At 51.2% G+C, this 23,609-nt stretch overlaps 2 long non-coding RNA genes across 2 annotated transcripts; one reads left to right on the top strand and one right to left on the bottom strand.

Annotated features, from left to right (window-relative positions):
• Nucleotides 1-443: 443 nt before the first annotated feature.
• LOC121010301 (uncharacterized) lies at nucleotides 444-10,777 on the bottom strand. The gene is made up of 3 exons (XR_005781092.1): nucleotides 10,475-10,777; nucleotides 5,835-6,046; nucleotides 444-3,782 (listed from the first exon to the last, which is right to left on the bottom strand). It is a non-coding gene; the product is annotated as an uncharacterized LOC121010301 (long non-coding RNA).
• A 330-nt stretch (nucleotides 10,778-11,107) lies between these two features.
• Nucleotides 11,108-15,611, top strand: LOC121010477 (uncharacterized). The gene is made up of 3 exons (XR_005781190.1): nucleotides 11,108-11,248; nucleotides 14,906-15,006; nucleotides 15,445-15,611. It is a non-coding gene; the product is annotated as an uncharacterized LOC121010477 (long non-coding RNA).
• Nucleotides 15,612-23,609: the final 7,998 nt, after the last annotated feature.

The raw sequence follows: 23,609 nt of genomic DNA, 5'->3' as shown, positions 1-23,609 counted from the left end.
CCCCAAAAAGGTATGAAGTGGAACTCCTACCCCTGTCCCCATCGTCCCCGGCCACCTGGCTCCCCTTTTGGAGAGAAAAGATAGCCCCTGTCCTCACGTGTGTTTCTAGACACAGCATCTTGTTAGAAAATTGGGAAACAGACACATACTAAAAAATTTTTAATGTTTATTTATTTTTGAGAGAGAGAGAGACACACACACACACACACACACACACACACACAGAGTGTGAGCGGGGGAGGGTCAGAGAGAGAGGGAGACACAGAATCGGAAGCAGGCTCCAGGCTCCGAGCCCTCAGCACAGAGCCTGATGTGGGCCTCGAACTCACGAACGAGTGAGATCAGACCCGAGCCGAAGTCAGATGCTTAATCGACCGAACCACCCAGGTGCCCCAGGAAACAGACGTATATTTTTAAGGAAAGAGATGATCGATTTTCTTTTCTGCTCAACTCAGTCCTCCACCGAAGGCTGGCACTTTCCCAGCCTGGGACAGGTGGTCTTTCTGACTCCAGAATGGAATGCTCTAGAACTTTTCCCTGGCAGCCCTCCTGACCTCTCTTGCTGGCCAAGGTCTCAAGAACCCCTTTCCCTTTTCAAACAATCTATTATTCCTGATTAGCAATGCAATGCAAATGAAAACGTTACGGGAACGTGTAATCTAGAACATCACTCTAATGCCACCCTCAGACATAACCAGTGGGAATCTGTGGGTTAATATTTCTGCAGCGTTTTCTTTTTCAGGTGTCTATTTTTAAAAAGTAGGGTTGGACCGAGCAGCGTTGTGGCATTTTCCAATTTTTCACTTAATTTATCTTCACTTAATGTATCTGCCCATGCCAGTACAGAGAGATATTCCTCAGTAAGAATATCCGTTTTGGGGAGGTGCTTTGGGGTAAGAGAAGGAAAACCCCGTGTGCTCTGATGTCCCTTATTTTCAAGGGGGCTAGGACTGGTGAAGTCTAGGTGGGGAATGTCAGCCAAGCAAGGGGACTCAAGGTACCTGACGCTTTGCCTGGAAGGAAGGAAACGCAGAGGTTCCTAGAGCAGAGCAGAAATGACAAAGGGCTGCCTTGATCTAACCCATGGCACCTGTGATCCAGGCTTGCGCTGGCTCAGTATTAGCTGGCGAGGGCCTGCGGAAACCACTTGGCTCACCTTCCTGAACTTTCTGTAGGCTCTCAAGATGTCAGAGCTGGCCGGGAGCCGGGAAGTCCCAAGATGAACACAGCCTTGGAGCCAGGAGGTCTGACCTGGTTACAGCCTGGTGGGACTCGTGATGCCTCCCGTTCCCCATCAGCAGGAGTTGAGGGTGGGGTGGATGTTAGCTCAGTAGACACCGGGTGATGTGCCATATTCTTTTCATTTGGTGACCTCAACTTACCCCAGAGCAACCCTGCATGGTAAGTGCTGCTATTACCCCCATCCTACAGAAGAAGAACCAAAACTTAACGAGAGGAGACAATGTCCCTGAGTTCACCCAAATGATGAAGGCAGGAGCCAGGATCCGAACTCGGGGCTGTCGACTCTTGACCTCGCCTCTCTAAGGACCCGATGGCCTAAGATTCCATGCCTTATGCTGACCTCTCTACAAGGACAACCCCGGGGGATTGTGAGGGTGACTTCAGTGGGCTTGGGTCTGACTTTCTCTACATTTGGGCTTCTTGTCTTTCTTTATATTCCTCTGACACCCTTGAGCTGGAGGAGACTGGGTTTGAATCTTGCTCATCCTTGCGTCCCTAGCACCTGGGACATCGCTCTGTACACGGAAGCTCTCAAGAAATATTTGCTGAATGGTTTTAAATGGAAGTCATTCATCAAGCAACTTTTGAACTCCGGTTATATTTTGGGCACTGTCCTAGGTGTTAGGGACAAGGAGATAAGTAATAATACTGAGTAATAATGCTGGTATCCTCTGTCATGTGCTGGGTAGTTTGCTAAGAGTAGGGGTGCATACACATATAATGTCAACCTGTTCAGTACCAACTTCAAAGCAACACTAATATAGTCCCAAATTCTATAGGAAAGAAGAGCTCAGAGAAGTCAAGAGCTCGCCTAAGGGCACACAGCTTAGAAATAGTGGCGCTGGGCTTTGAAGATGGGTCTGTCAAGTTCCAAGGTGCGTTTTGTCACTAAACTGTAGTCTTTCCCTCGAGTCTCTGACCTCATGGTACTCGCGCAGTAGATAGGATATGTGTGCAAATAACTAGAATAAAAGATAGGAGGGGGTAGTTACCTTTGGAGAACTACAGTGAACGAGTGGATTATACAAGTTGTGTGACCTTTAGAGGATGGAGAGAGGGCCCATTTGTGGTTGGGGGAACAAGAGGGGTTTTATAGAAACACAGTGGCACTTGCACTGGGCATTGGGAACTAGGTGGGATTTGTCTCTGCAGAAAATGCAAGAAGATCAAGGTGAGGTAAAGGTCCAGAGTCGGGAAACCACAGAGGGCAGGTGCAAGGAACAGAACAGGTGAGTTTTCTTGGAACATCGGATGTAAAAGGGGAGGGGAGAAGAAGCCATCATGATTTGCACATAATGTGTCTTGTTAATTAGTTCGTTGGCTGCTTCTTTTGCATTTTTAAGGGAGACAGTCATATTACGTACATACATAATGACAAACTTGTCTCTTCCTCCCCCGACATTAAACTTTAATTTTTTTTCTTGTCTTATTACGTTGGCTACACCTGAGGTCTAAGGTTGGGTAGCGGTGATGACCCTGGATAACTTTATCTCAGTCCCGAATTGAAAGGGGGGTCTTTTTAATATTTCATCGATAAGGATGTGGCTTGATGAGTTTTTTTTTTTTTTATCAGAAATGGAAGTTGAGATCAATCGTATGTGATGCTTTTAGATGTGATGCTTAATCGTTTGTGACGCCTTCAGATTCTCTTGGACTCCCCTGCTTCCCAGACTTCAGCTGTTTGCTCTGCTCCAGCCACCACGGCGGCCAAGAGACTCCATGTGGGCCCGTGCAATTCTGCTGCCCAACACCGATCAGCTACGAGCCCAGAGTCTCTGGCTTCTCTGGCCATTTCTGGACTTAGGACAAAGACCACACGATAGGGCATGGGTTCCCAAGAAGCTGCCAATGGCTTTCACGAGGCAACTCGAAATGCAGGAGAACGAATCCGGGAGGGGAACTTTGGCCAATGGGAAATGGAAGCTGAGGAGGGAGCTGGGCTGCTGGATCCCATCTTCCCTCCTCTGATAGACTGCCCGGAGGCATGTCCATCTGGAGGCTCCCTGAGGGCTGAGCAGCCCCGCTGGCCAATCACTTGCTGTGCTTTTCCAAGAAACAGCGAGCCGCGTGACAACTCACCGCGCCTCGTCCTCTCCTGCCTCAGTCCCCGCTTCCCTCACGCTCCCTGCCCTGGCTTTGCACCTTCTATCTAGCTCCTTTCTCTTTTCTGGAGCCTGGGTGAGGGCATGTTTCGTACACCGTTTCAGCATTTACGGAGACACCCACGCCACGTTCCGTCAATCGGTTAACGGCGTGAATCCCATGGCTACTTTGTCTGAAACGGGTTTGCATCCCTGGCATAAACCCTACTGGGCAGCTGGGTCTTTTCGTAGGTGTGTGGGGGTTTCCGCTCCACGCTGCTGTGTACCTTGCGCGTGGCTGCGTGTCCACACCTGGGTACACAGGTAACGCGGCCTCTTGCGGCCGGGCCCCGCGAAGCCGCCTCTCTCAGCCTCCAGCCGTGTCTCTCCTCCGCGGATGAAGGCAGGCAGGCTGGCAGGTAGAGATGATGGAGGTGCTGGCAGCGGGTCTGAGGGGAGCTGGGAGGGGAGAGAGTGCAGAGAGGGAGGTAATTAGGAACCAGGCGGTATCACAAATCTCCCAGCCGCGCTGACACCCAGGGAGAGTGATCACACACTCGGAGTCAGCCCAGACAAGTGTGAAAGCCCTTCACTCCATCCCTAGGAAGGAGGAAAGGAGAGACACGGACCGGGCAGCTGGATGACAGCCCCGCCCCCAGCACACCCACCAAGACAGCCATGACGTCACCTTCACACTCCCCCTCCCTCAGCCCCGACCCAGGTCAGGGAGCTGTGATTCAAAGGTATGGAGGGGGCAGCGGAGGGCCCTGCAAGACGAGGGAGAGGTCTTGGGAGGCTGCGCCCCGGAGAAGGAAGGTGAGGAGAGCCTTCATCATGGCATCCAATCAAGGCCAGGCGGATCTTCGCAAGCCCTCAACAAGCACAGACTGCCCCCCGTCAGAGGTGGCAAGGCGTGCTTCCCGCACTTGAAAAATTGGTCCCCAAGGAAAGTGGGAATTAACACCGGTGGCAAGACGCCCGTGTATGTGTTATTTCTCAACGGTCCTGCCATTTGCTTGATGAAGAAATGGAGGCTCAGAGAGGCTGAGGCCTTGGCCCAAGGACACACAGCTACCAAGCGGGGGAGTGAGACCTGCCTACTTAGGAAGTCCTAGCCTCCACCACACCATCCGCCTGCTCCCCTGGAACGGAAGGAGGAGCCCTGTCGATATGGGATAGTTCTTGGAGGCATGGGGGTGTCAGAGGCAGGGAGACGGGCAAATTGCCCTTCGGGTCCCAAAACAGATAGAGGATTATGACCTCTGCCCCCACCCCTGGCACCCCCTGGGCTAGCTTTGGCTCTGCCGAGGATGTCCGAGAGAGAACTCTTTCTGGGTCAGTGACTTTGGGTCCGTGGGAATTCCAGAACTAGGGATGCTTGCTCTTCCTCTTGCTCTTCCTCTGGTCATCACACCTGGCAAGGTGGCCCGAGGGAGCAAACTTCACTGGCCCTGGCACACGGCCCCCATGGGTGAATCAGGTTTGCACTATCATTTTCTCCTCAGGCCCACCTCCTCCCTGGAGTGGACGCTGGGGGTCGGTAAGGAGGCGAAAACCGGGTCGGTGGGGTCGACACACACGGAGGGCTCCCAGCCTCTCTCCGATCTCCTCTCCGAGCACTCTTCCCCCTGTTCACTCTGTTCCCAGAACATTCTAGAATGTCTCCTGACTTGGCGCCTGGGTTCCTGCTGTTCCCTCCTCGTAGAACACTATTAGTTTTAAATCTTTGCTTGTCTGTTTTCTCTTCCACGAGTTCCCAGGTCAAATATCACCCTCTCAAAGAGCACCTCCCTGACCAAAGTAGCCTTCTATTACCCTTTCTTCCTCCACAGCATTTATTGCTAAACTCTGTAAACAAGTTGACAAAAAAATAAGCACAATAATTTTCGCCTCCTCCTCCTCCCTTTCCCTGCCATTATGTGGTAGATTTCACAAGAGCTGAGACCTTGCTTGCCTTGATCATTGCCAAGGTGGGGGCTTGACACACAGCAGGTGCACAACAAAAGTATCTGTTGAATAAGTGACTCATTGAATTAACGAATGGAGACACACACGGGCTCTGGAGCCAGTAAACTCTGGAGTCAAATCCCAGCTCTGCTACGTATTAGCTACATGATCTTGGGCAAGTTACTTAACACCCCCGTGCCTCAGTTTCCCTACTTTTAAAAAGGGGGTGACAGGGGCGCCTGGGTGGCGCAGTCGGTTAAGCGTCCGACTTCAGCCAGGTCACGATCTCGCAGTCCGGGAGTTCGAGCCCCGCGTCGGGCTCTGGGCTGATGGCTCAGAGCCTGGAGCCTGTTTCCGATTCTGTGTCTCCCTCTCTCTCTGCCCCTCCCCCGTTCATGCTCTGTCTCTCTCTGTCCCAAAAATAAAATAAATAAACGTTGAAAAAAAAATTTAAAAAAAAAAGGGGGTGACAGCAATCCCTTCTTCATGAGGCTGCTGGGCGCGTTCCACGAGACAATGTAGAGCGCCCCATACATTCCGCTGATCATCCGTTAACTACCTTACCAAGGAGGAGAGTAGGGCCCGGAGAAGGGTGGCTGGTCCTGGGTCCCAAAGTGCACCAGTGGGATTGCAGCTTAAACAGCCTGACTCCTGGCATCGCTTTCTTGAGGAGTTGGAACTCGATTCAGTAGGATCTGGCAGATGGATGGGTGTGCCCCTCGAGGAATTCACACCTGTGCTCCAGGAAGCAGGGGCAGGGATCGCTCATAGCAACTCTGTAAGACAAACAGGACACCCTCTAAAGACCCTGCAAATCTGAATGAATGAGGGCTCCGCACAGACCTAGAGGGTCACACAAACTTGGCCTACGTAAGAAGGGCAAGTTCCAGAAGGACATGTGCAGTGGTCAGTGGTTCCCCATGGGGGGGGGCAATTTTGCCTCTCCACCCCCCACGGGCACATTGCACAATGTCTGGGGACATTTTTGGTTGTCACCACTTGGGGGGGGGCGCTATTCGTATTTAGCGGGCAGAAGCCAGGGAAGCAATTCAACATCCTCCCATTTACAGGACAGCCATCCTCACTCAAAGAACGATCTGGCCCCAAATGCCAGGAGAGCCAAAGCTGAGAGACCCTGCAGCAGATAATGCCATTTCTAGAAGGCTCAAGGGTACATTAAATAAACTATGGGCTGTTTAGGGATCTATACATTTTTAGCAAAAGCATAAGGAAATAAACGCATTCCACCAGATTGGTTTTCCATGAGAACAAGATTTTGGGGGAGAGGGGTCTCCACAGTGTTAGATGCTCCATGATTATGTTACATGCATGAAATAATGAGCAATGAACACTAATTTTAGGACAGTGATATTTCAGGGTGGGATGGGGATTTTTTTTTTTACTAAGTCCTGAATATTTCATAATAAAAAAGTCCCCTGTGGGGACCCAAAGAAACAGTGTGTCCTGCCTGCCTTTAAGGACAAACTCATCTCAGATCTGGGCTCTCACACTCACTAGCTTTATGACATGGGCACGCTGCTTGTTTGGGGTCTAAATTTCCTGATCTGCAAGCTGAGGTCCTACCTCCTGTATTTACCACTCAGGGCCACAGCAGAGCCCCAAGGAGATGCCAGCTGGAAAAACACTTGGAAAGGTCTGGGAAGGAGGTCTCTCTAGCACACACAATCCCCCTCCCCCACCAGCTCTAGCTCTTTGGAGAGAGCACTGAATCTTCAGTGGAGTCCTAGCAGGTGCATGGACACCACACGCATGTGAATGGGCTCAAAAAACTGCTAAGGAGGAATTTTTCTAAATTTTGGACAGAAGGCAGCCAGCAGTGGGGGAGGGGGTTAGAGGCAAGCAAGGCTGAGCATTTATTTATCTATCTATCTATCTATCATCTATCTATCTATCTATCTATCTAAATGTTTATTTATTTTTTGAGAGAGACAGAGCGTGAGTGAGTTAGGGGCAGAGAGAGAGGGAGACACAGATCCGAAGCAGGGTCCAGGCTCGGAGCTGTCAGCACAGCTCGAACCCACAAACCACGAGATCATGACCCAAGCTGAAGTCGGATGCTTAACCAACTGAGCCACCCGGGCGCCCCAAGGCTGAGCATTTATATGTGCATGTGAGGATGTGCGTGTGTGTATGTGTGACTATCCGGGACTACGTGTGTGTGCGCCTGGGTCTAGGCATGTGTGCGAGGGTGCATGGGAGCTTGTGTGCGGTCTACGTGCACGTAGGTGTCTGCATGATCATCTGATGACGGTGTGTGCTGTGTGTGTGTGTGTGAGTGGATGTGCACGCATCTTTGGTGTGTGATTGTGTATGCATATGTTGTGCGTGGTTCTGTACGTGGGAATGGAAATGGATGGATGAGTGCATACACATTTGTGTTTGTGTACAAGTCCTCATCAGACACATGTGTGTGCATGTGAATGTGGACCAGTGTATACGTATTTGTGATTGTGTGCATATAAATGTCTATATTCTTCTACAGATAGGTGTCTCAGTCTTCCTCCCTCTCTCTCTTTCTTCCACCTCTCTCCATCTCCCTTTTGCTCAGGTGTCCAGGCCTAGGAATGGCGGGGCCTCCCTGCTTCCCCGGCTTTGGGTACTCCCAGCAGGTGGGAGGCAGCTCTGGACAGATTCCTAGCAGGTGAAATATCCCTCTCCAGCCCCTACTGAGCCCCAGCCAGAAAGGAATTCCCTGCAGGCTCTTCCCTAATCCCCCACTGGGTCCCTCCCCCACTCACCTCTCCACATCTCCCAGGACAAAGGACCCTTTTGGTTCTGTATTCACGGGTGGTCACATTCCTCACAGCTTGACTCAGAATGGGGTGGGGGGAGGCAGCTCCGTTTCTGGGGGGGGGGAGAGTTGGGCAATCTCTATTAGTCTTGGAAGACACTGCAGAAAAATCAGCAGGCAAACCTATATTGCCATTGTGGTTACGTTTTATCAACCTCCTCCTTTGGCCAACTCAGGATATGTTTACTGAGAACCTACTCTGTGCCAGCTTCTCCACTAGGGACTGAAAACCTGAGATGAACGAAAGGCATTTCTCCATCTCGGGGAGTCCATGATGGCATTGGAAGAGAGAGGGAACCACCGAGAAACAGGTCACTAGAATCCTAGATTGGACATGTTACCAGGAGGCAGGTGGAGGATTAAACACCTTGCCACAGCTCCAACTTACGTGACTGATTACAGTCAACGTTTCTTAGCATGTCATTCGAGGCCCCTTATGACGGAGGGAGGCACGACTGGGGAGGCTTTCTGGAGGTGCAGGTGTGTGAGAGAGAATCGGACCGTGACGAACAGGTATTTGGGTAAGTGGAGAGGGAAGGAGGGGCCTTCTGGAAGACAGATCGCGGCTTAAGAAAAGAGTGTGGCTGCTGGACCTTGCAGTCTGGCTGGTCCACGAGAGATGGGGTTGGCCTGGTGATAGATCCCATGTATTGATATCCGTGCCCGGGTGGGGGATGTTCCAGGTGACAACGTGACTTCACCCCTGTTACTTCACCTTTTCCTGGACCCAGTGAGGCGTGTGCCCATCTGGAGAATGAAGAGAGGGAAGATACGGGAAAAAGTGGTAACTCAACTGGGATGAGCCCAGCCTTGGCGCCCCTGTATGGGGAAACACTTGGTGAATACCTCGAGACCCCAAGGCTGGAAGGTGTCTCTGGGGATGGCAGGTTCCTGCTTTGTTTATAAGTGCTTATGTTTTGACTTTATCATCAAATAAATGTTACCACTAGGGACACACTTACGTTCCTGGCTCCCCCATTTATCTGGTCACCCATCCATCCACCCCACTATCCATCTTCCTATTCACCATTACTATACATCCACTCGTCTATCCACTCACCTTTTCACCCACCGGCCCACCCATCCATCTACCCACCCAACCGCCCACCCACACATACCGTCACCCATTCATCTCCGTACCTACTATCCACCCATTCATAATCTGCCTATTCATCTTTTGTCTGCCCGTCCATCCATACGCTTCTCTGTCGATGCGTTCCTATCCATTCACCTACCCATTTATCCATTCGTCTACACATCCGTCCAATTACCAATCACCCCTGTACTATCCACCCATCTGTTTGTGCAACCAATCACCCATCCATCCAAACATTCAACTGACAACCTTGGCACTAAGTCACTCATCCACCCACCTATCCACCCACCCACTCAATATTCCTGGGTTCAGACTCGGCAAGATGATCCAAGTGGGTCTAACCCAGCCATCGCTGTGGGCTTCCGGGACTCAGGCTGGGATATTCTAAAGACCAACCCACACGCCGAGGCCCCGCGGGGATGCGAGGTGGAGACGGTGGGGGTGGCAGTAACTTAAATGCAATCTCTTCTGGGGTGTAAAGGTCACCCACGCACTCTTTCTTCTGGGCCCAGCGGTAAGAATTTTGGGACTGAAGAAAGTGGGAGAGACGGAGAGACAGAAACCTGGGGGGGGGGGGGGTGGGGAGAGAAGCGAGATGAAAAGAGACTTGGTGAGCAAACTAGAGAGGGGGAGAGAAAGAGGGAAATTTATAGAGAAATTGGAAGTGGGATAGAGACGACACGGAGGTGGGGGGGAATGAAGAGACAGCTTGGAATAGCCTATCTTACCTTTGGTGGGGGAAGGAGGGGGAGGGAGAGAGGTCGGAGGGCAGGGGAAAGCGGAGGCGAGAGGGTCCCAGTGTCACGGGCCCGGGGCCCCTCGCTGGGCACCGGGCTCCCCGGAAGTCCCCGCGGCCCCGGGGAAGCCACCCCCACGTGGGGAGGACGCGGCGCGGGGCGCTCAGGAACCGCGGTCGCGTGGGCTCGGCCGGCCGCGCCATCAATTAGGCGGTCGCCGGGCCTGGCGAGCGGCAGCGTCTGTGGAAATTACCTTTTAATTTCTTAATTACATTGTCCTCACCTGCAGCTCAACCCGCCTCCGAGAGGCGCGCGCAAAGCCGCTTCCCGGATCCCCTCCCCCGGTGCCATAAATTAGGACGCCGCCCGCGCGCCCTGGTGGTCCCCGCACCCCCCCCCCCCGCGCCCCCGCGCCCCGCCCACCGGCTGTTCTAACCTCGCGCGGCACCTTCGAGGAGCTTCGCCAGTGGCCTCCCCTCCCCCACCCCGCCTCATCTCCCCACCGGGGGAGACCCGAGACCCGTCCCAGGCGCAGGGTGGGGGCGCTGGGCAGCCAGACCTGAACTCTCCAAACCAGGCCTTTGCTGGATGCAGCGCCTCCGCCTCTCAGAACCTCGGTTTCCCCGTCGTCGTCGGTCACATGGAAAGGAAAGTAGCGCCCCTTTGTCTGGACTGGGAGGCTTAACGGAGGAAAGCGGAAGCGCTTAGTCCCGGAGTGCTCTCAGAATGTTAGCTATTGTTAATTGATGCGCTTAACGAGTGGGTTTTGAGTACCTACTATGGATGAAGCGTTCCAGAAGTCTCTGCAGACACAGAGGTGAACAAAACAGTGCGTGCCTATTGATGAGGGTGATGACGACGATGGTGATGGTGATGATGATGACGAGGGCGGTAGTGTGGTGGTCGTGGGTGATCCTCCCGGACGCACAGGGTTCCAGGATTTGTGAGACCCTGTGTGGGTGCTGCAGATAGGGGCAGGGTTAGGAGGTGATGTTGGGGAGGCGAATGGGGATTCAGGGTGGAGGAGCTGCCAGATCAGAGTGGGGGGTGACCCACAAGGCAGCCGCAAGGCTGCGTTGGAGGTGGTATGGAGGCCGTGTGACAGACAGGAGCGGGGCTTGCCTAAGCCCACCCGGTCACTGGTGGAGCTCAGGTCTGCCCTTTCAGTGCCTTTTCCTCCCATAGCTCAGCGGTTCTCCAAGCGTGGTGCTCCCTCATGGCCAGCAGCATCAGCATCCTTCCAGAGCTTGTTAGAAATGCAAATTCTTGGAGCCCCTCGGTGGCTCAGTCCGTGCGACTCTTGATTTCGGCTTGGCTGACCATCTCACGGCTGGTGAGTTCAAGCCCCCCATCAGGCTCTGTGCTGACAGTGTGGAGCCTGCTTGGGGTTCTCCTCTCTCTCTCTCTCTCTCTCTGCCCCTCCCCCCCTCAAAAATAAATAAATTAATTAAAAAAAATAAGAAATGCGAACTTTTGGGGCCTACCCTGAGATTACCAAATCGGAATCTCTGGGGTCAAGGCCAAGGAATCTGTATCTTCACAAGCTCCCCAGGAGATCTCTATGCTCACTAAAGTTGGAAAAGGACTGTCATCACCAAAGCAGAGTTTCTTGGTTCATTGCCATTTAAAGACCATCCTGATGTGGGGCACCTGGGTGGCTCAGTCAGCTAAGCGCCCGACTTGACTCGGGTCATGATCTCGCGGTTTGTGGGTTCGAGCCCCACGTCGGGCTCTGTGCTGACAGCTTGGAGCCTGGAGCTTGCTTCGGATCCTGTGTCTCCCTCTCTCTCTGCCCCTCCCCTGTTCATGCTCTGTCTCTCTCTGTCTCTCAATAATAAATAAAACGTTAAAAAAAAAATTTAAAGACGATCCTGATGAGAGGGGTTGAGATTGCACTTGGGCTGAGACCTCAGCATTTCGGGGTCTCAGGCCTTGGGCAATGCCTGGGTTAGAGCCCGTGCCTTAGTCCAGGCTCACCCTGGAATCGCCTGGATGACGTTGAGAAGGTCCAGGTGCCCAGGTCCCATCGTGGACGGATCCAATCTGAGTTTCTAGGAGAGGGTCCTGAGCATCAACCTTTTCAAAGCTGCCAGGTGAATCCGATGTTCAGGGAGGGAGGGCTGACAGCAACCACCAGTGGGAAGGAGACCAGAATGGGAAGTCAGTGGTCTTGTTTCCAAGGTCAGTCCTGCCACTAACTCACCAGTTGGGGCCCAACGTGTGACCCTCCCGGTGGCCATATTCTTTCGGTTTATCGTACGTCTGAGGCATTGGGGGAGGACATGAAGAAAAGGCAGATTCTACGTGGGACCTGAGTCCTGGCATTTGATCCCTATGTAGGGTTGAGGCAGGATCTGAGAATATGCATTTAAAAAAAAACAAAAGCCAGCACATAAACTTTACCATAAAGCCTCAAGCTTTGAGCAATCTTAAGACCTGTCAGAGCAGACAAGTTGACCTGCTTGACTCCTACATCCCAACCGTGGTTGTCTCCTTTGTGTCATATCCCCTCGCCTAACTTAGCCCTGGCCCCCTCTTTTGAGTGGTTTTTTTAAATTCCTCTATGTTTATGTTCCATGATAAATAATTTTTATTTTTATTGTTTTAAAGTTTATGTACTTTGAGAGAGAGAGAAAAAGTGTGAGTGGGGGAGGGGCAGAGAGAGAGGGAGAGAGCAAGAATCCCTCCGTGATAAATAATTTTTAAATATTAGCTGAGGAAGATAAGTTTTGGAGGGGTGGTTTGAGGGAGAAGGCACCCACTATATATAATTACTCTTACCCAAACTCTCAGAAATGCTGGAACTAAGCTTCTGTTTCAAGGAAGGGAGACACGTTAGAGGGGCACCTGGGTGGCTCAGTTAATTAAGTGTCTGACTTCGGCTCAGGTCATGATCTCCCGGCTTGTGGGTTCGAGCCCCGCGTCGGGCTCTGTGCTGACAGCTCAGAGCCTGGAGCCTGCTTCGGATTCTGTGTCTCCCTCTCTCTGCCCCTCCCCCACTCGCTCTCTGTGTCTCAAAAATAAACACTAAAAAAAGAAAAAAATAATAAAAAATAAAAAAGAAAGGGAGACTCATTAGAGACAAGAATGACTGTCCTGCCTTAAGCAACTGGCAAACCAGATAACATATAACAACAGTTTCAGATGTTGGGCACTAGGCAGCCCCGGTCTCTGCTCCCCAAGAGAAAAAAGCAACTGAGATAAGCCTGATGAGAGTTGCTGGGCCGCAGGGGAAGGCAAAGCCAAAGAATTGGGTGGTTTCTTCAGCCCAACTCAAGGCAGAGACCAGAGTTCGGGGATTCCAAGATGGCTGGCATCTGTGGGACAGAGTGCTTGAGAAGAGAGATCTTCATGGGGAGAAACTTCCAGAAACCTGCAGAGGCCTGCCCTCAGGTCTTTAGGTCTGTGCACGTGAGAGAGGAAACTTTTGGAGGCCAAGGGAAGGAAGAACCCTTAAATGGAGCAGAGAACAATGTCTGGGTCTTACGTAGGGGGAGAATCTCTTCCCTTTGGCCAGAGTGAAAAGACCCCACAATAGACAGGGCATGAGGTACGAGCCTCAGAAAGAGTATTGCCTTAAAAGTGGTGATAAATTATCCCTAGATTAAAGGCTGCTCCAGAATTGCCCTAAGGCAGCTCAAAGGTAAGATTCAAAAAGGCACCTCTGACTCCCAGTGACTTAGCTCTGTGCCGGGAACCCAACTCGGCACTATTTACAGGAATTTAGCAAAACCGAGCCGCCGACAAGGAAAAGTCACGACACACAGCACCTGGTCACGAAGGTCGCGTAAGGAAAAATTCAGAATGTGGGCAAGGCTTTGTGGACAAGGATGGACCCCAGAGAATTGTTTATTGGGGTGAAAAATCAGATGCAAACAAAATGTCCAATCGCAGGATAAAAATAAACGGTGCTATGTGCATAGGATCGATTGCTGTGTCCACTATTAAAATAATTTAAAAACGTCGAAACCCCCCGCCCCTTGATGAAATACCCACTGAAAGGCAAGGAGTGGGATGTGGGCTCCAAAGCCCAGATGCCTCGCTTGAACCCTGGCTTTGCCCACACACGGGCTGTGTGGTGTCTGGAAAGTCTTAGACTCCGTGAGCCTCAGTGTTCCCATCTATACAACACAGCTGCCGATAACACCTACTGTGGAGGATGTTGCCAGGATTCGATAAAATAACACTAGCAAAGTGCTTAACCTCTGGCATGTAACAAGCAGATGATAATTACTCGCTGAGGTCATGTGCTGTTCCCCAAGTCTATATACAGTGGGAGAGTTGGGTTTAAAATTCTATGTGAGAGACAAAACAGAAGTACGTGAACGTACTTGGTTATCTCGGGGTGATGGGAAGGCAATGCTGAGATTAGAAATGGAGAGTTTTGACCTGGAGCGGAAAGGACAAGAGATTAGATTGACAGACACGCGAGAGGTGTGGCAAAAGTCACGGGAGGAGCTGTGGGGGAGGGGGTGGGTCCAAGGGCAGCGGACCCTCCCTAGGCTGAGCTGGGGGAAGGCAACTCCTGGGGGAGCAAAGATGGGGAGAAAGGGGTGTGGGGACCATCCTTAGAGAATGATGAATTGACTCGTGGGGATGTGCATGATGGAGAGTGGCGGGAAAGAAAGACGGGAAATGTCTTAAATGTCTTAACAAACGTAGAGCCATGAAAGCCTCAGGTAGGAACTATTTTAAGTGTCGTTTTCTAAGGAGAAAACCCAGGCGCAGACATGTTGAAAGGCTTAATTAAAGTCCCCACAGCTGGTGGGTGGTGGGGCCAGGACTCGAACCCTGGGCAGCCTGGCTCCAGAGCCCCTAATCCCCGCCACAACATGACATTGTGAATATCTGGCTGGAAAATTTGGCTGTTTTCTCTTTGCAATCAGAAGCCATGGATACTTTCATAAAAGAACTTGAGAGTGACCAGCCAAAACGCAACCCTGGCTCCACGTGAGAATAATTGCTTTTTCCTTCCTTCCTACCTCAAAAGATATTCAGGAAGAAACCAAAGGTGATCTATTGGCCACGGGACAGGAGATTGGATTTAACCCATCAACTCTGACCCTCCGGGAGAAGCAAAGCATTTCCATTGTGAGCTGTAGATTTCTTGTCTTAATAATGATGGGGGGTATGGGGATGGGGGTATGTCGGGGGGCGGGGCGGGGAGAAGGGAGTGTTTCTAGTTGGGGGGCAAAAAAAAAAAACACCCAAAATTTTATCTCAGCCTCACGTGGAGATCGGCCGTGCCAAAATATCTGTATTATCGATAACAATAACGATGGCGATTATTATATTTTATTTTTCAATCGTGGTAATTATGGTACATTAAATCATTAGCATTCATTATTCCTACAATGTGTAATTAGGACAATGGTAGATAGATTGCTCTTGACTGTAATGAAGTTTTTATAATTGTCATTTATTGGCATCAAATTACCTTTCTTAAAACGAATCTGAACATCACACTCTTAATTCTGGGGAGGGGGTAGCCATTATTTTTAATTAATGTTTCTTGTTTGTGCCACGCAGGGGGAGCTGTCTGACCAATCCAGTTCTCCGCGTCTGCGAGGGAGTTAACCGAGAATATCAAAGGCATTCTTGAATCGGTCATCTATCACGAAACATTCTCCTCCTCCCGTCCCCCACCCTGCTCCCATCATCCCCCTCCTCCCGAGCAGCAGCGGCCACAGGGGAGAGAAAAAAACCCCCAACCATTTACCAACATGATTAGCAGAGGAGACAAGGGACGGTGACGCAGATTATTTAAGCCAATTTGTTGCCAAGTGTGAGAAGAATATGTTTTTTCTCCTTCAAAAATGGCTGAATAGCCAGCCTCTGTCTTCGAGGACGTGGGCGTCGGGGTGGGGGTGGGGGTGGGGGGCTTGGGGTTATGTGGTCTGCAGATCGTATTGTGGGTGGGGAGTCCTTCTCCCGCTTCCCCCTCGTCCGATAATTGGCCGAGGCGGCCTTTGCAAAAATACGAATCTACATCTTGTTTCTCGAAAGGCTGAGTGAGAAGTCTCAGGGCATTTGCTGTTGTGGTATGAAATCACCTGTATTTGACTGCTTTTGACCTGCAAAAATGGCGATTTAATGGCTCAGATGAATCTACCCACTGCAGTGGTAATCAATGAAATGACTCCTCCCCGAAGATGATGGTTGCAAGGGACAGCAAGGCCATTAGTTTTTAGGCGACTGGATGAGGAAGAAGGGTGTCTATAGGGGCGGGTGTGAGGAAAGAAGGGGGGCTACACAGACTGACCTTTGCAGGTGCCAACCAAGCATCGGCCAGGCCCCTTCCGTGCAGATGTGAAGTCACCTGCCCGAGGGGCCACCAAACGCCTGCACTTCCTTGGGCTCTTCCTACCAGACCCAAGACCGGCCTGATCTTTTGCCTCCCAAACTTGACCTTGGCTTCCTAGTAAAGGGACGTTAGCTTGGTGAACCTCAATCCTGTGCTCCCAGAATCAGATGTAGGAGGCGGACGTCTGCTTCATTCATACACGGAGACTTCTTCACGCTGGTGTGAAAGGGGAGACTTTTGCCTTGTTTTGGGAGCGATCTGGTCAGCCCCTTCTAAGCTGGGGCCCTGAGGAACACACGGTGGCTGGTGTCCTCCGTTGCCCGGGGAGCCTCGGGAAGGGGGATGGAATTCAGAGCACACACTTCCGTGCTGATGGAGGCCGGGGCAGGGCTTGGATCTGGGACCAGGACTTGAGGAATCCTGGAAAGGTGCTACAACCAGTACCTTGGGTCTGAATCAATTAGTGGGCAGGAGTCCTGATGAAGTTGGTGCTTTCTAAGGGATGCTGTGGGCCCTCTGGCCCCACCCCCGTCTGCTTCTGAGGATCTGGGAGGGACTTCGGATTCTCCAATAGCAAGGAGAGAGGTCAAACTGGACACCTCCCAACAGGCCAGGACAAGGAGCCCTTCTTGGGGGAAATCCTAGGGTTTCTGGGGATCTCCTGGGGTCATCCCAGCCGGCATTTCTCTTTCTTGTCTCTCGGGACAGGAACGCTGGTCCTGTTACGGTGGCTGGGATCTAGTCTCGCTCTGGGGCTGACCGGCTGGGAAAATTTGTCGAACGGATTACTAATAATCAGGTTCCGAAGTTGAAAGCAACGTCGCACAGAACTTGGCCCAGGAAACGCTCGAGAAGAGATGATTGCCTGCTTTCGTTCTGGAAACCGAGTTAATAGCCCTTGTTCCTAATAACGATGGGAGTGACCTGCCTTTTACCGAGCGCGCGCTACGTGCCAGGCTCTGTCTTAAATGCCAGAAATGCATCATCTCGCTCAATACTCTCGACAGCCCTGTGACGGAGAAGTTGAGGCAGCGGAAGGGTACGGGATGGGCTGAGGTCCCGGGGCTGGCAAGTGGCAGAGCTGTGCCACGACGTCACGTGGCATCTCACAGCTCCGCTAGGAGCGCCGCTCCCCGCCTGGGAACCATTTTTATTATTGCAGAGGTATCGGCAAGATTTCTCTGCCGCGGTTGTTAAGTAGTTCACTGCCCTCTCCGGTCCCTTCCAAGAAAAGAGTTTGATCAGAGGGGAGATGGGGCTAAGGAGGAAGGTGGCCGGAAGAAAGAAAAGGGCCCCCAAGAGTGCTGGGCACCCCAGGAGGGTGTACAGATGGGTCTGTAGCTTTCGGGAGCTCCCAGGCTAGTGTGTGTGTGTGTGTGTGTGTGTGTGTGTGTGTGTGTCGGGGGGGGGGTGGACAGGTGCACGAGTAACCACAAGACAGATGTAGCCGGAGGTAAGACGCCAACTGCATGGGAAATCAGGAACAGGAGCTATTTTCAGTTAGGGAGTAACGTTATGGAGGACTTCATGGAGGAGGGAGCCTCTGCGCCAGGCATGCCGAACTTGCAGGATTAGGGGAGTGTGCCAAAGAAGAGGGGCTTCCTTCTCCCCTCCCTCACCCCTTCTTTCTCCCCTCTGTCTCTCTCCCCTTCCCCCTTACCTCCTCCCTCACGCTCCCTTTCCCTTTCCCCTTCCTCTCCCCTCCGCCCCTCCCCATCTCCTTCTCTTCCCAATTCTTTTTTTCTTCTTCTTTCTCTTCCTTCTGTTTATCTTTCTCCTCCTTGCTCCTCTTCCCCGTCTTCTTCCTCCCTTTCTTCTCCCCTAAATTATTTCATGATACTTGACTCACTCGCCCCGCCCCATATCAGGGCACCGGCCAGAGACTCAGAGCCGGCCCTTTGATGTCAGACTCCACGCTTGGAGTTGGGACTATGGGGACAAATTCTGTCGTGGGTGAGGCAGCGCCTTGGTCGAGGAAGGCAAGCGCGTGACACCCACCCCCAGGAAGGGCACGGGAGCCGTGAGTCTGGCCAAGCGGATTTTGGATCAGACCCAGCCTTGTCCTGTATGACCTGTGTGACCTCCAGCAAGTGGCCGGGGGTCTCTGCAAATCTTCCCCCGTGAAAGGAGAGGAAACCGGGGTTCCCCGTTCGCAGGATGCTGTGAGGGTTAAGTGAAATAATCCGCGTAATGTATTTGGCATCGCTCCTGGCACATAGTAGATGCTAAAGAAAGTTCACGTCCCACCTCCTGTAATTAACAAATCTCTATATTTAAAACGGGGTCCGTGGCTTCCGCGCTGGAGCAAGTCATGCTGGGAATGTGCCCGCAGAAGGGAGGGGAGGCGGGAGAGCCGGCCTCGTTCCTGCAGGGGTGAAGGTGGGCATTGTCAATCTAATTTTGCGGCAAAAGCTGCAATTTGCCGGCCCTTTTAATTATTATTTTTTATTATGGATACAAATTAAAAATAAACTGTGTGTCTCAATCACAGCGGGGATTAAAATTGTTCCCTAATTGTTATCTTTGAATCAATCTAGCTTCCATTAGCTCCGCTTCCTGAGGTATAATTGAGGTAGGTGTGTGTGTGTGTGTGTGTGTGTGTGTGTGTGTGTGTCCTTGGTTTGTGGGGAGGGCACCTACCTCCGTTTCATGCGCCTGATTGTCTCTTCCAGACTCCTGTTTCATTTTTCCTTCCTGTTTATACAGAAGACCTTACAGGGCAGTAGAGTTGAGGGGCCTTGGATATCACTCCCTGTCCCCATCCTCTGATCCCCAAAACATGCATTTCAAAGCCCAGGGTGCTGTGTGTTCCACGGAGGTGTGTGCTTTGATTGACCTGGGGGTGGCCGCGGTGACCTGAAGTCAACACGGTGGGAATCCTGAGCGTGGGGATGACTGGTTGCGAACTCACAACGACAGAGGGCCTCGTGTGTCTTGTTCACTGCCGTCTCCTCAGAACCCGGAGCGGTGCCTGGCACCTGGTCAGTTCTCGTTAAATATTAATGGATTTGACCCAAGCACGTGCCTTGGAGGATGTGTACAAAGTGCCCAGTATACGAACACGAAGCGTGTTGGGTATCGAGGTCCTGATATTTTTATCACAGATACCCAAGCTCAGATGGCCCTTCCTGAGACTACGTTTCCTCCTTAAACTACATTTTAACACTCACAGTCACTGGTTTATCAAGTCTTTGCTACGTATGTATCGTTACTACTTCTGGCACTCTTCCTCTGCCTGTTTTACAGACAAGTGAACAGAGAGGCTCAGAGAGAGGAGTTCACCTGGCCCAGATCACACAGCTGTTAAGGGACGGGGCTGAGATTTGAACTCGCGTCTGCTAGATGCCTAAGGCTCGTGGCCTGTTTTGTTACTTTTCTTCTCTGCCTCGTGATCCGACTTATTTTTTTTCCCGAGTAAGCCAAAGTAAGGATTTGGGCCCCATTTTTCAGGTGAGGAAAATGAGACCGAGGGAGAGAGAAGTCTCATGACTTGCCTGGAGGTGACGAGGTGTTACCTGTCACATGCACGGGGCCGTCACGCTCCCGTGGAGGCAGACACAGAGACCAGAAAGGCGGCACAGCACCGTCAGGGAGAGGCTCAGCTGGGACTACAGAACGAGAGAGGGGTTAAGCACCAGGTTTGGGGGAAAGGGAGTGTTTTTTGAGCAAAATATTTGGTGCCCAGGGCCTACGGGATGTTCTGGAATGTGGCTGGGACCAAAAAAGCCAGACTCTGCCTTTAGGAGTTTATGATGGAGCGGGGGGAGACAGATTTAATAAAATATACACACAGGTATGTAATTATGGACTTTGATAAACGTAGGCGGGGAATATACAGAGGTGGTAAATTGGGAAACAGAATAGTGGTGAGGGCTGGGGTGTGTATGCACGTGTGTGTGTGTGTGTGTGTGTGTGTGTGTGTGTGTTCTGGAAGGCTTTGCCAGGTAACGTGGCGGCTGTGATGAGTAAAAGGAGTTCACTGGGTGACTCGAGGAGGACACAGAAAAGTGGGTGTGATGGGATTGAGAGAGCAGGGGCCGGATTCACGGGGCCTTGGGGCCAGGATGTGGTGGTGGGGGGGTCTGGGCGGGGGGGGGAGCCAACGAAAATCTGCAGGCCAGGGGATGGCTTGATTGCATTTGTGTTTGAGGGGTTGATCTGGCTGCCTTGTGGAAAAGAGAGTGAGGGTGGGAGGGCAGAGTGGAGGTGGTCGGACCAGAGAGGAAGCACCTGCAACCATCCAGGTGAGCAGTGATGGTCGCTTAGCCTGGGGGGGGGTGGGGTTCAGGGGAGGCCAGGAGAAGGTATAGAGGTAAACCCATTGGATGCTGGGTCGAGGGCAAAGGATTCAGGTTTGAATAAGTTTGAAGAGAGTAACTGCATTTATATGCATAACCAGACCATTAAAGAATCTTGCAGACATTATTCTAGGGGGTGTGGGGGGGAGGGGCGGGGGGGAAGGAAGCCAGAAACTCAAATGAGGACGTACTGCATGAGCCCTCTCGCATGAAGTTCAAGAATAGACCAGGGGCGCCTGGGCGGCTCAGTCGGTTGAGCGTCCGACTTCGGCTCAGATCATGACCTCGTGGTTCGTGGGTTCGAGCTCCGTGTCGGGCTCTGGGCTGATGGCTCAGACCCTGGAGCCTGCTTCGGATCCTGTGCCTCCCTCTCTCCCTGCCCCTCCCCAGCTTGCACGCTCTCTCGAAAAATAAATAAGCATTTTTTAAAAGTTAAAAAAAAAATAGACCAAACAACTAGATGGAAACAGAAGTCAGAACACTGGCCATATCAACCGGGGTGCCTCTGAGCACAGGGGTATCGACAGCCAAGAAGCACAGGAGGCCTTATGGGAACTGGAAGATTTTACATCTGCATCCGGTGGTGGTGATGTGGGTGTGTATGGATTAGAATTCATGAGCACACTCACCATGAGTGTGCTAAGCTAAGTACGGACTCTGCAATAAATGTAAAATAGTAACAAATGAGCGAACGCATGGAAAACGTAAGTAAACGAGACTTACCATTTCTAATAGGGAAGCAGAAACGAAAAGAGATGGAAAAAAAGGAAAAAGGACACTTAAAAGAAGATGCGGCTTTAATCATTAGAAATATGGAAAAGTACAAGAAATAAAAGCTGTTTCAGGATTAAGAAACCCAGTAAGAGGACACTGAGACCAGTTCTTCTGGTATTTTGATAGTTGGAGAATTTGGGGTTTTTTTCAACTTTTAAAATTATTTTTGAGAGACGGAGACAGAGCATGAGTAGGGGAGGGGCAGAGAGAGAGAGAGAGGGAGACACAGAATCCGAAGCGGGCCCCAGGCTCCGAGCTGTCAGCACAGAGCCCGACGCGGGGCTCGAACCCACGAACCGCGAGATCATGATCAGAGCCGAAGTCGGACGCTTCGCCGACTGAGCCACCCGGGGGGCCCCTACCAAGGGGAGTCGTGGGGTGTGGACTGCTTTGTTATTGTTTAGGAATCTACCCCAAGGAAATAATTTGAAATGCAGACAATATCATACATAGGAAGACTTTCATTTTATTATTCATGATATTTAAAACACCAGGAATGATCTAAACAGTTTTCAGCGGAGGTCTGGTTAGGACGGACTGCTTTACAGCCACTGAATGCAAAAGAGAAAAAGATACAGCACTTTACATATGAATAAGGATTTATAAAAATGTATATACACACACAGGCAAAACATAAGCATTACATTGTCACTAATGATTCACTCTAGTGAACGGGATCGGAAGTAAATTTTTTGGTGCTTTTCTGTACTTAGAATCAGTAAAATACATCACTACAGATTCAAAAATATCATTTAAGAAGAGTTTTGAAATAAGACAAAATAAGTTTGACATAAAGGCTTTTTTATACGAAGTGATGAAAGCAGGGTCCAAGATTTTATAAGAATAAGGTAAAACCTGGATATGTCTGCATGGAAGACAAGACGGAAGGAAATATTCCTGGCTTCTCTGGGTAGTGTGATTTAGAAAGCTTTCTAGAGACTTCCTCCCCTTCCCCATTCCCCTGGATAGTCTCGTTTTCTATAATGACCATTGGTTTTGTAATAAGAAATATAGTATGTTAAAAACTGGTGCCAGGGACGCCTGGGAGGCTCAGTTGGTTGAGCGCCCGACTCTTCGTAATTTTTTTTAACATTTATTATATATTTTTAAGAGAAGAGAGAGAGAGCAGGAGCAGAGGAAGGCGTGGAGAGAGGGAGACAGAGAATCCGAAGCAGGCTCCAGGCTCCGAGCCGTCAGCACAGAGCCCGACGCGGGGCTCGAACTCACAGACTGTGAGATCATGACCTGAGCCGAAGTCGGACGCCCAACCGACTGAGCCACCCAGGCGTCCAGAGCGCCCAACTCTTGATCTTGGCTCAGTTCAGGATCTCATGGTTCATGAGACTGAGCCCCGCGTCGGGCTCTGCGCTGACAGCTCAGAGCCTGTTTGGGATTCTCTCTCTCCTCGCTCTCTGCCCTTGCCCAACTCCCCCAAATAAATATTTAAAACAAAAACAAAAACAAAAAAACACTGCCAGGACTGACATCCTGATACACTGTGAAGTGTCTCTTGTACCCCCCAATTTCCCACCCTCCCACCTTTCTCTCTCTCTCTTCTCCCCCCTCATCTATTTTATTACCAGATAAACTTGCCTTTGTCATAAATTGAGTGGCTCTAAAATATGGAATCCTGATTTTTAGTGGCTCTGTCTTGACTGGGTCCCGAAAAAAATGGTGCCATGCTCCCGGAAATAAATCATTAATGGGAACCATATTGTTTTCACTCAAAAAGAATTCATAACATAACACAGACACACGAACCCACTTGAACACGGAGAACGGTCACTGACCCAGCAATAATAACACATACGCATCTTCTAGGAATTAGCCGGAGCCAACCTTATTTCTTTGGCACATCTCTTTCAAAGATGCCAATTTTTCTCAAAGATGTGATCATCTGGGTGGCCTTCCTTGGCCGAGAGAGGAAGTCGAAGACGATGGGGGTCTCCTTGGCTTCCTTTGCTGGCCCAGCGAGGGAGGGTCCTTCAGGCACTCAGAAGGTGGCCTGGCCAACTTGTGGCCTGACTTCATGCTCCAGCCCCTGCCCTCGTCCCTGTCCCTCAACCTCTCTCTCAGGTGGCTCCCAGCCCCATCTGTGGGTCCCATTCCTTCCAATCCCAAGCCCTTCCTACATCTGTTTTCCTCCACCCTGAACAGTCTTCTCTGTCTCCTGGCAAATCCCTGGGCTTCCTTTGGGTCACAGAACCTTCTGTGCACTTACCCCGGCTTGTGACTACATCTTTCTTTGTGCTCATCTGTCCAATACCTGCCCCTGTCACCAGACCAGGAGCTCCGGCAGGGCATAGATATTCATCCCG

The sequence above is a fragment of the Herpailurus yagouaroundi genome, unplaced genomic scaffold, assembly GCF_014898765.1.
Source record: "Herpailurus yagouaroundi ecotype Mexico unplaced genomic scaffold, PumYag 191, whole genome shotgun sequence".
NCBI lineage: Eukaryota > Metazoa > Chordata > Mammalia > Carnivora > Felidae > Herpailurus > Herpailurus yagouaroundi.
This window is presented reverse-complemented; position numbering and strand designations above follow the sequence as displayed.